This window comes from Panthera uncia, chromosome B1 (genome assembly GCF_023721935.1).
Source record: "Panthera uncia isolate 11264 chromosome B1, Puncia_PCG_1.0, whole genome shotgun sequence".
NCBI classification, from domain to species: Eukaryota; Metazoa; Chordata; class Mammalia; order Carnivora; family Felidae; genus Panthera; species Panthera uncia.
The window spans coordinates 47,011,268-47,025,931 of NC_064811.1; the positions used below are offsets into that span (position 1 = coordinate 47,011,268).

Here is a 14,664-nt window from a genome sequence, read left to right on the forward strand (position 1 = left end):
CTCACATTTATAGGCCCATTTTTTCCTGCAAAAATTGAATATCAATTTATAAACTCTGTTTTATTTCTGCACAGCTTAAAAGTCATATGAATTCACATAAATAGAATTGAATAGGTATTTTAGTAGCTAGGAAATAAACTAAGTGGCTCTGATAAAGAGATGCTAAAATATAGAGCCTAAAAAAGACAGAAGTCATTTCTTTTCCCCCTTTTTCTGTCAAAACTCAGAGGGAACTATTCAAGGCTGAGAGTCAGCTTTGTTCTGTGAGGTTATCTAGGGACTCAGGTTCCTTCTTTCTCATTGCTTCATTGTCCCCTAGGGTGTTGTTCTCATCCCCAGAGTCAGAACAGACTCAGCAGAGCTGTACCAACCTATAGCCCTCTAGAAGAGGGGAAGAGAAGGGGGAAATGAACACCGAGACACTACAAAGGCGAGACTCAGAAGTTGCACACGATACTTCTGTTGACATATGGATGGCAAAATCAATTAGATTGCCAAGGAAGCTATAGAGGAGGTTTGGAAATGTAGCTTTAGTTGGGCAGTCATGAACCCACCTAACATGCAGGTAAGATAGTGTGGTCCAAGTCACTAAAAGGAAGAAGGAATGAAAATCAATATTAAGAAAAATAGTCTCTGATGCAAGGACTATTCTTAAAACACATGACCATTCTCATAGTCTGTTTGATAATTGATATTCAAAATATTACCCAGTCTTCAATTATGACAGATATAATCTTGGTATTTAATATAGAGTCTATGCCTCTATGAAAAAAAAACTTGGTAATTTTCTGAACCGACATTTATCCACTTCTCTAGGAATTCTTTTTTGGAGAACTTTTCTCTGCTTATTCAACACAACACAAAATGAGATAAGCACAGTTTGTACTTCTGGCCATTTACTAATTTTTATTTCACAAATATTTAATAGGCACTTATTATACATTCGGTTCATGGCAGATTCCAAATATACACTGGTGGTCAAAATGCACATGATCTCTCTACCCATGAGGCCAGTAGACCAGTAAGAAAAATAAACATTCAAAATATTCACATAAATTAAAACTTCTAAGCATCGTAAGTGGCATGAGGCAGGTAAATAGTGCCATGGAGTGCATAATAGGAAGGTTGTGTCTGGTCAAGGAGTTGTGGGAAGGCTCCTCTGAAGAACTGATGGTTAAAGGGAGATCTGCTGGAGAGATTCAGGCTATCTAAGGGAAGGAGAAGGGTGGAGGATAACAGTGTGCCTGGTAGAGGGGACAGCAGACTCCAGGGTGCTCCTGTGGGAATGTGTTCAACACTTGTTGGGGGGAGTTAGTGGAAGATTAGTAAGAGTAAAGCACAGAAGGCAAAGAGGTGAACTGAGCCCTAGAACCAAGTAGGAAGGAGATCAGCTGGACCTTTGAGACCTTATTAAGAGTTTTGTTGTTTACTATCACAGTAGTGAATTGCTATTGAGTTGATTAAGCAGGGAGAAAAGTGATCAAATTTCCACATCACAATGATCTTTCTGACAACAGTGCGGAGAATGGTCTCTTCAGGATAAAAAATGGAGATTTGTTCTTTTCCAATAGCCTAGGTAAGAGCTAACTACGAATGAATTGGATAGATCATTGTCTCAGTACATCTCTGGACACTTTGTATAATTTTAAAGAAGAAGAATTGCTCCACATTTTATAACCAATCATTCTAAAAACAACCTGAGCTGGTAGACCATGTAGTATGGTATTGCTTACATTTTTGTAAATGCACAAATCTGCAAATGCTTACACATTAGACATTTAAATAATTTTCTAATGTTTTCATGAAGTAAGGCATATAATACATTTGAATTTGAAGTATTTAACTAAAGAAAGATACTTTTCTTTAATCAATGACATTATTTAAATTGGAAACAAAGGAACATTTAAATGGAAATTATGCATGAACATTTGCATGTATAGATGAATATGAGAATTAAAAGAAATTTGAATGTATTATTAATCTGACTGTATTCAAGAGGCCTCTGCTATGATTAAACTTTTAGATATGGATAAAATAAAACAAAAGGAACACATTAAAGTGCTTAAAGTTGTTGCATCCAAAAGCCACACACCACATCTCATAAATTCAAATATATTTTGGTTCTACATAAAAAAAGCTGTAATGTGTAAAAGAGCCAATCAAGAAATGATAGTTCCTTTGTTGTACTTGACTGACATAACTCTTTAACTACATTTTCGTTAATTGTTTTTGTTTTCTTTTCTTTTTTTATGTTTATGTATTTATTTTGAAAGAGTGAGAGCAAGGAGGGGAGAGGCAGAGAGAGAGACAGAATCCCAAGCAGGCTCTGCGATGCAGAGTTTGAACTCATGAACCATTAGACCATGACCTGAGTCAAAGCCAAGAGTCTGATGCTTAACTGACTGAGCCACCCAGGCACCTCTGTTTTTGTTTTCTACATGGATTGTTATAAAGAGGATCAGAAATGGAGAATTTACCTGGATATATTTAAATTAACTATTAAACATTTAAGTATTGTCCTTTAGCAGAAATTCTCACAGATAAAAGTTTAACGTTCACTGTTTAACTTCAAACATAGGAACGTTCAAGGGAGCCGAATGTAAGGAGTCGTTTGGGGAGATAGGTGGGCCCAGTGGAGAATTTGTTATGTGAAAAGATTTTAGAGTAAATATGGGAGAGTCATGGTGAGTGTTATTTGCCTAGTTGGCCACTATCTTCCTCGCACAGGATACATGTTTTGTTCTGTTTTTTTCCCCTTACTGTTCACATTTCATGATTTCTTGTTTTTTTATTCTAATAAAACCAGTTTCTCTGCAGTTGAAATTAATTAGGCCTTATCTAAAATTTTTGAAATGCTAATAAAAGTAAATGAGGAAAGAACAGTAGATTTAGCAATCTGGCTTCAATATTAATGAACATTTGATCTATTTATTGCAATCAAAATATAACTTTGGAACTGATTATAATCACTTTGACTTGGGTAGTCTTGGTAGCAAATAACTGTCTTTATGTGTGAAGAGACAAAGCAAAATGGCTATCACATTGAGGTTCTAATTTAGCTTAGAATAATAATGCTACATAAAATTAAAAGGAAAAAAAATGAATGTCTGTTATTTTATAAGTTCAATCAATAGTATTGCTATACCTCTGGATTCAGAGCTTTGTCCTTATCAGCAAGTTTAAATAGGAAAGCTGAAGACTTTCTGGGGACATAGACCTGGCTGTGAAACTATGCACTGTGATTGTTAATTTTATGTGTCAACTTGACTAGGCCATGTCACTCAAACAAACACCAGGTTAAATACTGCTGTGAGGGTATTTTTTGGATGAGATTAACATTTAAACCAGTAGCATTTGAGTAAAGCAGATTATTCTCCATAATGTGGATGGGTCTTGCCCAAATAGTTGAAGGATTTAAGAGAAAAAAAGACTGAGGTCACCCAAGGAAAAGATAATTCTACTTCCAGATTACCTTTGGGCTCTAACTGCAACATCAACTGTTCCCTGGGTCTCTAGTCTGTTGGCTTCCAGTTTTGAATTTCCAGCTTCTACAATCATGTGAGCCAATTCTTTAAAATCTTTCTTTCTCCCTCGTCCCTTCTCTTTTCGTATAATATAATATACAATATAATATATAATATATAATATAATACAATATAATATAATATAATATAATAATATAGCAGGAACAATGTTTTATGTCACGTGGTCCATGATGACTATTCTACAATGTTTTTTTTAATAATGATGATGAGATATACAATTAGAATAAAGTGGCTTAAATAACTGTATATAATTATTCTTATTGGAAAATTCTACTACTGAGGCCATTCAATCTGTTCATACACATGTGCAACCAAGGAGATTTACATTTTTTCAAAAAATTCTTTATCAATTTAACATAAAAGGATTGTTTTGTTTTGTTTTGTTTTGAGAAGCCAGAAAGATGTATCATTTGTAAGTATCTTTAAGTTGGGTTCCATGATGCTGTGAGGAAGAAGTCTCTCGATTACACATCCTCAGTGATGGAGATGCTGCTAGGTCTAGGGGCTTTGCTATGCCTCAGGGTGGAAATGGTAGCATGATATTAGGAAAGCCATTATCCTATAAGTGAATAACCATTGTCTTTATCCATTCATCTGTTAATGGGCATTTAGGGGATTTCTATATGCAGTAGAATGTTAATCAGCATTAAAAAGAAGGAAATCCTGCCTTATGAAACATCGAGAAACTTGAAGGACCTTATGCTGAGTGAAATAAGCCCATCACACAAGGAAAAATACTGCCCACTTCCATTTATGTGAGGAATCTAAAATAATTGAACTCTTAGAAACAGAGAGTAGAATAGTGATTGCCAGGGACTGGGGAGCAGGGCGAGGAGGAAATGGAGAGTTGTTAGTCTATAGGTATCCAGTTTCAATTACACGAGATAAATAAGTTCTAGAGATGTGCTGTGCAAATCATGCTTAGAATTAACAATTCAGTATTGTTCACTTAAAATTTTTTTCAGAAGGTAGATCTCATGTTAATTATTCCTACAACAAAAATAAACAAATGAAAAGGGGCAAGAGGAAACTTTTGGAGGTGGTGGGTATGTTTATATCCTTGATTGCGGTGACAGTTTCACGGATGTAGGCATATCTCCAAACTCACCAAATTGTATATATTAAATATGTCAAGGTTTTTTGGTGTATCAATTACACCTCAATGAGACTGCTTAAAAAATGAAGGAGCAAACAGCCTTCTTGAGGAAGAGATTCACAGGCCACTATGCAGTAAATCATAATGGAAAGAGAAAAGCTGAGCGGGGAGACCACAGTCAATCAACTTTACCACAGTGAGAAAGTGAATGTTCTGGCAGTCCAAGCAGACTAACACGGTCTGCTACTTGCTGGTAGTTTGACCTGAAAAAGTCACTCACTTCTGCCTTACTCACCCAACTTATTTCTGTCATGTACAAAGGAAGATCATACCAATCTGACAAAGCTGTTGTAGTTATTAAATATTAATACCTATAAATATAAGGGCTCTGTCTGTATTGTTCATCTCCATATTCTAAGAGAATAGAAGTGTGCTTGGAACTGAGTCTCAATAGGATTTATTACTAATTAATGAATATCAAAGGACTGGTACACTTAATTCCTTAAAGTAGGCAATAAGGTTGTGGTGGCTTCTAGCTCTATTCAGTGTGATTAAAGGTGAGGGGAGTAAAAACAATTTTTGTAGAAGATAGGTTACCCTGGGAAAAATTCCAGATGGCACACATTATAAAATAACAAAATCAGTAGTTCACGCATTAAATTGTGCAGAATAAAAGAGGTCAATGGGATTTAGAATGGATGGAAAGGACATTATGCAAAAGGTGAGGATTCTTAAGGTCTTTAAAGATCAACATTATTTGGAAAGAAGCAGCTATTTAATGTAATATTTTCATTGTTAACAGTAAGAGAAGTATCAAAAATGCACTGTATTCAAATTGGAAAGCTATGATAATTTTTCAATACCTTGTTAACTGCGTTCACCTCAAACAACCCTCATTGACTTTTAATTCTTTAACAAGAGTGTCACCAATGAAATTGCTTTATAGGGAAATGACTGCTACCAGAAGCAAGAGTAAAAAGTTCAAATTGGTTAAAACCTCATTCTCGGGGTGCCTGGATGGCTCAATCGGGTAAGCCTCCAGCTTCAGCTCAGGTCATGATCTCATGGCTCATGGGTTTGAGCCCCACATCAGGCTACCTGCTGTCAGTACAGAGCCTGCTTGGATCCTCTGACCCCCCGCCTCCCCCCACCCCTCTGTCTCTCTCTCTCTTTTAAAAATAAATAAATGTTGTTTTGTTTTGTTTTGTAAACCTCATTCTCAACAGCTTGTAGTTCTGAAAGACTGAGTTTTACTAAATGTGTCAGATTCACAGTAATTTTACTGAGTCCCTGGCAGGCTGTCACACTTTAAATATGAGGAGGTACTGACTTTAGTCATAGGATGCAACTGTTGTGAACTATATGAACACTGATTAGGTTGCCTGTGGGATATCTGTTTTCAATCTTCCAAATTAGCTGTGTTTCATTCATTCCCTCAAATTCCTTCAGAACGTAAAGTTTTGGAGTGCCATCATTCTTACTAGTTTATCTTTACAAGGAATATAGAAAGGGATTGCGTGATTTATTTCTATAAATATGGAAGAAGATCTAAACCAATATTTATTAGCATGCAAGTGATTACACTCAGTTCTTAAAGAACCTTGTTTTAGTCTATTAATGCCTTCATATGAGCCTTTAACTTCTCTCATAACAAGGTAATTTAAAGTACTGAGATAAATCCTAAAATGAATTTCTAGTCAGATTTTTTTAGGACAAGATCTTATCAGTCTCTTTCTGATATGCATTTTCAAATAATTTTAGTATTAGCTAGGCCAAATATGGGATATAACGTGATCATTGGCAAATATTCTCTGTCTTTTCTGAGGTACTCTTATTCTTCTCAACCTAATTGTTAATTTCGGTCTTATGACTTAACTAATGAAATGTTGTAGAAAATTGTTAAGTATCAGTACTCTTTTCCTTTACCTTATCAGTTAGCAATTTTCCAGGACAGAAGTCCTTCTATTTGCCTAATTTCTGAAAGCAGTCAATGCAAAAGAGATCCACAGCCAACCCAAGATCGTTATGGAGCATACGTAAGAAATAAACTTTCCTTGTTGTAAGTCACTGAGATCTGAGGATCTTTTATCATTGCAACATATAGTACATTATTATGACAGATTAACCCAGACTCTTCATCATGGATTTATTCATTCACATCACAACTATTTTGAATACTACACCATATTAGGCACGGTGCTATATACAGAGGTTTTTGATTTTTTTAATTTTTATTTATTTCTTTTGAGAGAGAGAGAGAGTGACAGAGTGAGCAGGGGAGGCGCAGAGAGAGAGGGAGACACAGAATCCGAAGCAGGCTCCAGGCTCTGAGCTATCAGCACAGTGCCTGTTGTGGGCTCGAACCCATGAGTGTGAGATCATGACCTGAGCCAAAGTCAGATGCTTAACCGACTGAGCCATTCAGGTGCCCCTAGATGCAGAGGTTCTAATGGCAAGCAAAAGCAGATTATTTTCCTGCAATTGTGAAACATAGTATGGAAGGACATTGCATCATGATGATATTTTGCTATTGCATGCTCTCTCTCTCTCTCTTTTTAAAAATATATTCAATATGCTGACTATCACAGAGCATAGCTCTGTCAAATTGTAGAAGTAGCAGTATCTGACCACTAAGGATAAAAGGAATTTGAAAAATGGAAGAGCAGAAAAAAGATAAGGCCGGAAGGAAGGTGGTATTTTAGTTCATACAGAAGGCCTCAGATGTTATTATATGTATCTCTGTGAGGATTGATCAAAGCAGATGAAGTTGGAGCCCTGTTTATCTTCTCTTTGTCTTCCTCCCTACAGGAAGTTTCAAATTGTGCTTTGAGTTATTTTATTTTAGAATGTACCTGAGGCTCAGCATTGAACTTCCTTACTCCTAAGTTTAGAATTAATAATATTTTCTTTTTTTTATTCTTGGAATTAATAATATTTTCTAACTCTAAAATAAATCCCTATAAATACAGAGTTTAAATAGTGCAGTAAATTATTTTCCTGAATCTCTAAAGTATTATCACAATAAATCTCATTTTGACTGCAAATAGCTTGCTTCTAGCTTGACTCATAAATTTATATAGGTGATTTTCTATGTTATATATAATCTATATATAAGATCTACAGAACTTCTCAACTTACAATGGGGTTACTTCCCGATAAACTGATCTTAAGTTGAAAATATTGTAGGTCCAAATGCAGCTAATACATCGAACCTACCAAACATCATAGCTCAGCCTAGCCTAGCTTCAATGTGCTCAGAACACTTATATTAGCCTACAGTTGGGTAGAACCATCCAACACAAAGCTTATTTTATAATAAAGTGTTGAATATCTCATGTAATGCATTGACTGCTGTACTGAAAGTGAAAAGCAGAATGGTTGCATAGGTATACAATGGTTGTCAGTGTGCGAGTGGTTTACCCTCATGATCTCCTGGCTGCCTGGGAGATGCAGTGAGCTGCCCTTGCCCCGCATCACAAGAGAGTATCATGCCTCATATTGTTAGTTCTAGAAAAGATCAAAATCAAAATTGGAAGTACAGTTTCCACTGTATGAGTATCACTTTCCCACCACTGTAAAGTCAAAAAAGTATATGACAAACTATTATAAGTTGAGGATGGTCTGTATAGTCTGTATATATATTAGAGACATATACAGGTAAACCTTGCTTTGCAAGCATAATTCATTCCAGAAACATGCCTGTAATCCAAAGCACTTGTATATCAAAGTGAATTCACCCTAAGAAATGATGGAAACTCTGATGATTCATTCCACAACACAAAAATATTCATATAAAAATGATTATGATACTGTAATATAATAAAAATAATAAAGAAAATATAAAATATAAAGAAAAATAAACAAATTAACCTGCACTTATCTTTGAAAACCTTCATGGCTGGTGTGAGGGAGACAAGAGAGAGGAGGGTTATTGTGTAAGATAACTTTCACTATCACTAACGGGTGTTGACTACAGAACAGTATTAATAAACTCTTGTCATATACTGTATTTAATGTAACAGGCAATAAGGTAGCAGAGGAGAGAGTCTATATCTGCAGGCTTCCTGACCTAGAGTGAAGCAAAGCATTCCTAAGCTTCCTCTTGTATGGAAGAGGGACTGTCCATAAGTGCTTTGAAGTGACAAAAACACACAAGTGCCAGTTGTGGGCACCTTCCAACATTCTGAATAATCATTGATTTCTGCCAAACACCATGGCCTGAGACCGAAATCCGAGAATGGGAGATGATCACCCACAGTCCCACAGTGAGAGAGAGAAAGAGAGAGAGAGAGAGAGAGAAGAACCATTGGCTCAGTTGTGATCATGTGAAGTTCAGTGTCACGTACTACTCGTATTGCAAGACACTGCTCATTTATCAAGTTAAAATTTATTAGAAATGTTTTCTCATCTTATGGAACTCCTGCAGAACTCACAATCAAATGTTTTACTGTACTTTATTGTGTATTATATACCTATCTATATCCCTATCTGTATATCTTCTAATTGTTTTGATCTAAGTGTCCTAACAATTTTCTCTTTTCTTTTTTAAAAATGCTTATTTATTATTTTTGAGAGAAAGAGTATGAACAGTGGAGGGGCAGAGAGAGAGGGAGAGAGAGAGAGAATCCAAAGCAGACTCTGTACTCTGGGTGCAGAGCCTGATGTGGTGCTCAAGCTTACAAATCATAAGATCATGACCTGAGCTGAAATCAAGTCAGACGGTTAACTGACTGAGACAGCCAGGCGCCCCATAACAAATTTATTTCTAATTTTGTTTGTCTTAAGAATTTTTAAATCCTGACAAATGCTTACTTCTGAAAGAGGTAAAATGTGGGCTAATTTTTTTCCTGTATTTTCCCAATATAGTGGGGAAGTACAAATTGGCCCTACTGAGAATCAAATCATTAGAACATAAACATTGTTTCTCACAGGATATAGTCAAGGCCATCATGCAGCAGCTAACAGGACTAATCCCCTCCTTCTGAGCAATGATTGCTTTTTACCAACATCACCTCTTGCTCTGACTTAGTCCTCCTTCCTCCTGGATAAAAATTGTTACATCATCAAATCAACACATTTCTCCACTTTCTGACAATATCCAATCCAGAACTGGTCCCTATTTCTCTAGTGTCCCCACAAAATTACTGAATAATGTCCAAAGTCCTGGAAGGAGCCCTCCCAACTCCCCTTTCCTGAAATGCCCTCCAACTTCCCCTGGTGTGTGTTATCCCTTACTTTAGAGAGCTAAACAAAAACTATTTTTGTTTAAGTGCAGGAGTGCCCCCTTTTGATTTTTGACTGGTGGATTTCAACAATAATGATACAAGGCTCAAAGGAACTCTTTTACTTAATGGCTACACACAAACACACACACACACACACACACACACACACACACACACACAAACACACACACAGACATTGCCCTAAGTATCAATAAGTCTGTATACAACAGGGGAAAAAATTGTATATTTTATGCAAAAAAGAAATCTTTCTGAGGAAGAACATTTTAGTACCATTCAGATTTTAAATGAATGGGAAAGGCTCCTTCGTGTATGTTTCCAAACCTCCGAGGAGAATCCATTGTCTTTTGGCTGCCTTACAGGTTTGGTCATGTAAGGTGCTAAGCCATTTTAAATGATGCTGGGAATACAAGTCAGTGGGCACAGTGAGTCCCGAGATGATCAATCATATTGCATTTACTGCTAAAACCAATATTTCCATTGTTTATTCTTGTTATTTCAACCTCATGCTTCCCTGGCAGCAACAATGAACTGAGTGGGACAGATTCTGAGAATTTTACTAGCAACAAATATATGTCAAACATTCTTCACCCAAAATATATAGTCCAATGAAAAATAAATAGAACTTATACATTTCCCCCAGAAAAAATAACAATTTGTGAGCTAGTTTAGTTTCCTGGCCAGAATTCTGTGAATGCTTTCTGCTATAGTCACAACTTGAGATTTGTTACTTTAAGGATATAAAGGAAGACTATAAAAAAGATTCATAACCTCAAATTACATTAACTGTACATTAAGGGAGATGCACAAATCCCAAGAAATAATGAAATGTCAGGGTTAGAATCATCCCTTTTCAGGTTTAGTGCTCAATCTCCTATGATCTTGCATAAAATGCTATTGCTGTTCACCTTGCTATTAGGAAGTACAATTGATTTGCTTGCAATATTTATTAGTGCATTAGTCATGTACATTAGCACCAAACTGGAAACAAATAATGCTTTACTTCCCTAAGTCTGTGGCAAGCCAATGCAAGTAAAAATGTAGGTACCGATATAAATACAAGCGTGACTCACGCTCCTGAAATATCCTTCCTTTACCCAGATTTACCAGAAAAATTTAGAGGTAAACATATTCCAACCATTTCAATCTTTGATGAGTTAGAACAGTTCACATTAGTCAGGTTAATTTTTATTCTTTCAACTTGGTGTCCTTTTGACAAATTATCAATAAGAGGTCACGAAATAAATCAAAACTGAAAGGAACAGTTTATCTGATATTAATAAACACGATAGATCCAACTCCGAGGCTTTCATTTTTGCCAAATATTTATTTCAGCTCAGGTTGTCATCCCCAATTCTGCATAGGACTTGGTTCTTGGTTTCAAAAAAGAGAGAGAAATGTATCTTCAACCAAATATCGGTAAGTCTGAAGGCCTGAAGTTATTCAAAGCAATTGTCTTAACCATTACCACCACCACCGCTGCTACAATGTCTGTTTCTACACCCAATTCAAGCCAACTTTAGACAGTTCACTCCATGACCACCTATTTCAATTTCTGTCTCTGGCTACTGGCATACAGAATTTTTCCATCATAAAAACTAAAACGAGCTCTTCCCAAAGGACTTTGGATTTGCTGAATCCTTGGTCCTCATCCTTCTGAGTTTTTTTCCATGAGAAATCTTGCCTTGTGCAACCATACCCTATCTTCTAACCCTTCAATAATTTCCCAAGACGATTAGCCTCAGGACTGCCCACGCCTCTGCTTTATAGGGGAGATGGGAGCAAAAAATAGAAGGGTTGATGGCATTAATGCATGGCATTGGTAAAATAGTTTTATAAATATTGTGTGTTTATGTATTTTGTACTAGAATCCTGTCTTTTTAATGTTCATTTTTGATTTGGCACTATGTTCAGACCACAGTATTTTTTCAAATAGTGCTGTCATTTTACTATTTGAGACTTTGTGAAATCCACACTGTCCAATCTAATAAACTGCCACCATTTATTAAGTGTGTCCTGTGTGCCAGATTTTGATACGTTTCCTAAACTTCATAAAACCCTTGCAAGATAGGCATCGCTATCCCATGTGGCATATTGTATTTCTTAAAACTAGCCAGAATCATACCTCCCGTTGGACCTTCCTTTTGCAACTTGACTTTGTTATTCCTTATCAAATTGTCCCAACTATTCTCCACTCTTGAGTCTGGTCAGGCCCTGTATCCTCTAATAAAGAACATAGAGGAGCTGCACTGTGCCATTTCTTACAGCCCTTGACTGGCCTAGCAACTTCTACTTCCTGTCTCTTCCTGTCTCCTGGAAACCAGCAACCATGTAGGATTTGTGACAACCCTAAATCCACTATACTATGAAAAGCTCAAGAAACTTAAAAGGATCCTGAAGGATGAGATATTACATGAAGAAAGAGAGGCCAAGGAGCATTAAGGTGGCAGGAGAGTCATGAAAAAGCCACCACAACCCAGTCAAATGCCAGAGCACAGGTGCCAGGTGCTGTGAATCAGAGACGACAGTCCCCTCTTGCCAGGCCCAAATTCCCCTTCCATGGGATTGTGAACTTTTGAAAATGTTTGCTATTTTTATCTATAATCTTGGGATTGTTTCTTAGGCAGAGATAGACAGCTGAAACCGCACCATTTTGAAGAGAAAATGAGGGAAATTAAGAAATTTGACCTTCCTTAGGGAAAATAAGAAATTTGCCCATGTCCACACAAGTCTAAGGTTGCTAAGCCCAGGATTTGAATCACATTCTCTGAAATATATATCCCATGGTCTTAACCACTACAAAATGCAGAACTTCAATGTATATCTAGAAATATTTTTCTAAAGAGACTCAAGTTGTAAGTAGTACTACAGAGAACATGTTACTTAAGAGAATAATCTCAGTTTATGGGCTACAACATATGTGTGTTTATAACCAAGCAGATGCTCCTAATTACAAATTTATTTTATATATTTATTGAAACAAGCTGACATAGTCTCTACTTAGACACACTTTAATTTAAAATATGTATTTTAAAGCAACAGAACTGCTTGATTTTCTTTCTTTAAAAAATAGGGGCACCTGGGTGGCTCAACTGGTTGAACATCCGACTTCAGCTCTGGTCACGATCTCGCATTTCGTGGGTTCAATCAATGCGTCACGGTGTGATGACATCTCAGACCCTGAAGCCTGCTTTGGATTCTGTCTCTCTCTCTCTCTCTCCCTCTCTCTCTCTGTCCCTCCCCCACTCATGCTCTGTCTCTCTCAAAAATAAACATTAAAAATTTTTAAAAATATATTTATTTGTATTTTCACCAATTCATTCTAAATTTCCAAAATTTTCAGTAACATTTCAGACCAAATTTACCTAAATTGTGCTTTCCTATAAATTATTTCTTTAGTGCTCAGCTACAAAAACAAGTCACGGGTACTTGGGCGGCTCAGTCAGTTGAGCGTCAGACTCTTGACTTTGGCTCAGGTCATGATCCCAGGGTTGTGGCATCTAGTCCTGCATTCGGCTCTGAACTGAGTGTGGAGGCTGCTTAAGATTCTCTCTCTCTTCCACTGCCCCTCTGCCCTGCTTGCCCTCTCCCTTTCTCTCAAACTAATTAATTAATTAATTAATTAATATTTAAAAACATTTAAAAAAAAAAGAACACAAGTCAAATAAAGGAGAGGTGTTAGATAACATTTTCCAGCTGAGATTTAGGTAAATTGACAAGAAAAAAAATTCTATGAATAACTGAGGCACCTCAAACTCCAGGCTTCTTCTTTCACACGTGTGTCTATTTCACACACATTTTTCAGGTTTGACATCTAGACCCATGTTCAAATTTCACCAACCCACCGCAACAACTCGAGCAAAACTCTCTTGACCAAGTTTTTATCAGTCTTGACTGAAGATTTAAGGAACACGAGGCAATGCTCGTTTGCACTCAAAATTCTTGTTTGTCAAAGTTTCTTCATTTATCCTTGGACTTCTCTTTGAATTTTTAGCTCATCTAAAGCCTAGTTTTACTAAAACTCTCTGTTTTCAATCTGTCTTTCTTTTGTTTTTCCTTTTTTGTCTTTCCTTTCACGAGCACACCAAAGTAGTGAACCTTCAACTTCATTTTATTTTGTTTTATTATTTTATTTTATTTTTGTCTTTCCTTTCATGAGCACATGAAAGTAGTGATCCCTCAACTTTATTTTATTTCTTTGTTTGTTTGTTTATGTATTTTAATGAAGGAATTAATTTTTATTCACTTTTTAAAAAATATGGAACATGAATTTGGGTGTCATCCTTACGCAGGGGCCATGCTAATCTTCTTTGTATCCTTCTATTTTAGTATATATACTGCCAAAGTGTGCACTCAATTTTATTTCTTTTAATGAAACATGCTGTTATTTAATTTTTTTTTGTTTGTTTTTCTTTTGCAATTTGAGCTCCTACCTCCACCTATTCCCAGAGGCCCTGGTATTCCACCCTAACCGATGTCATAAAAACATTTTCCTTAACAAGAAAATTCTCCCTCATGAGCAACTTTGATGCTAGCTGTGAAAACAATAATGCACTCACCATTTGTTTCATGATTCTGACCACTCTAACTCTGAAGCCTTTGGGGAAGTTACTTAACATGGTGTTAGCTTTCACGAAATAAATATTGAATAACAGCAACCTCAAAATGTTCCTGAGAAAATGAAGTGGAATAAGGAAGATTAAGTCTAATAGAATGAATGAACTTCATCAACAGTCATTTCCTTCCTGCTGATCTCCTGCAACCTTTCCTTATGCCTTTC

The 14,664-nt window shown here is 36.3% G+C and overlaps 1 pseudogene; it reads right to left on the reverse strand.

The window, feature by feature from the left end:
• Nucleotides 1-14,136: 14,136 nt before the first annotated feature.
• Nucleotides 14,137-14,233, reverse strand: LOC125924088 (uncharacterized; annotated as a pseudogene).
• Nucleotides 14,234-14,664: the final 431 nt, after the last annotated feature.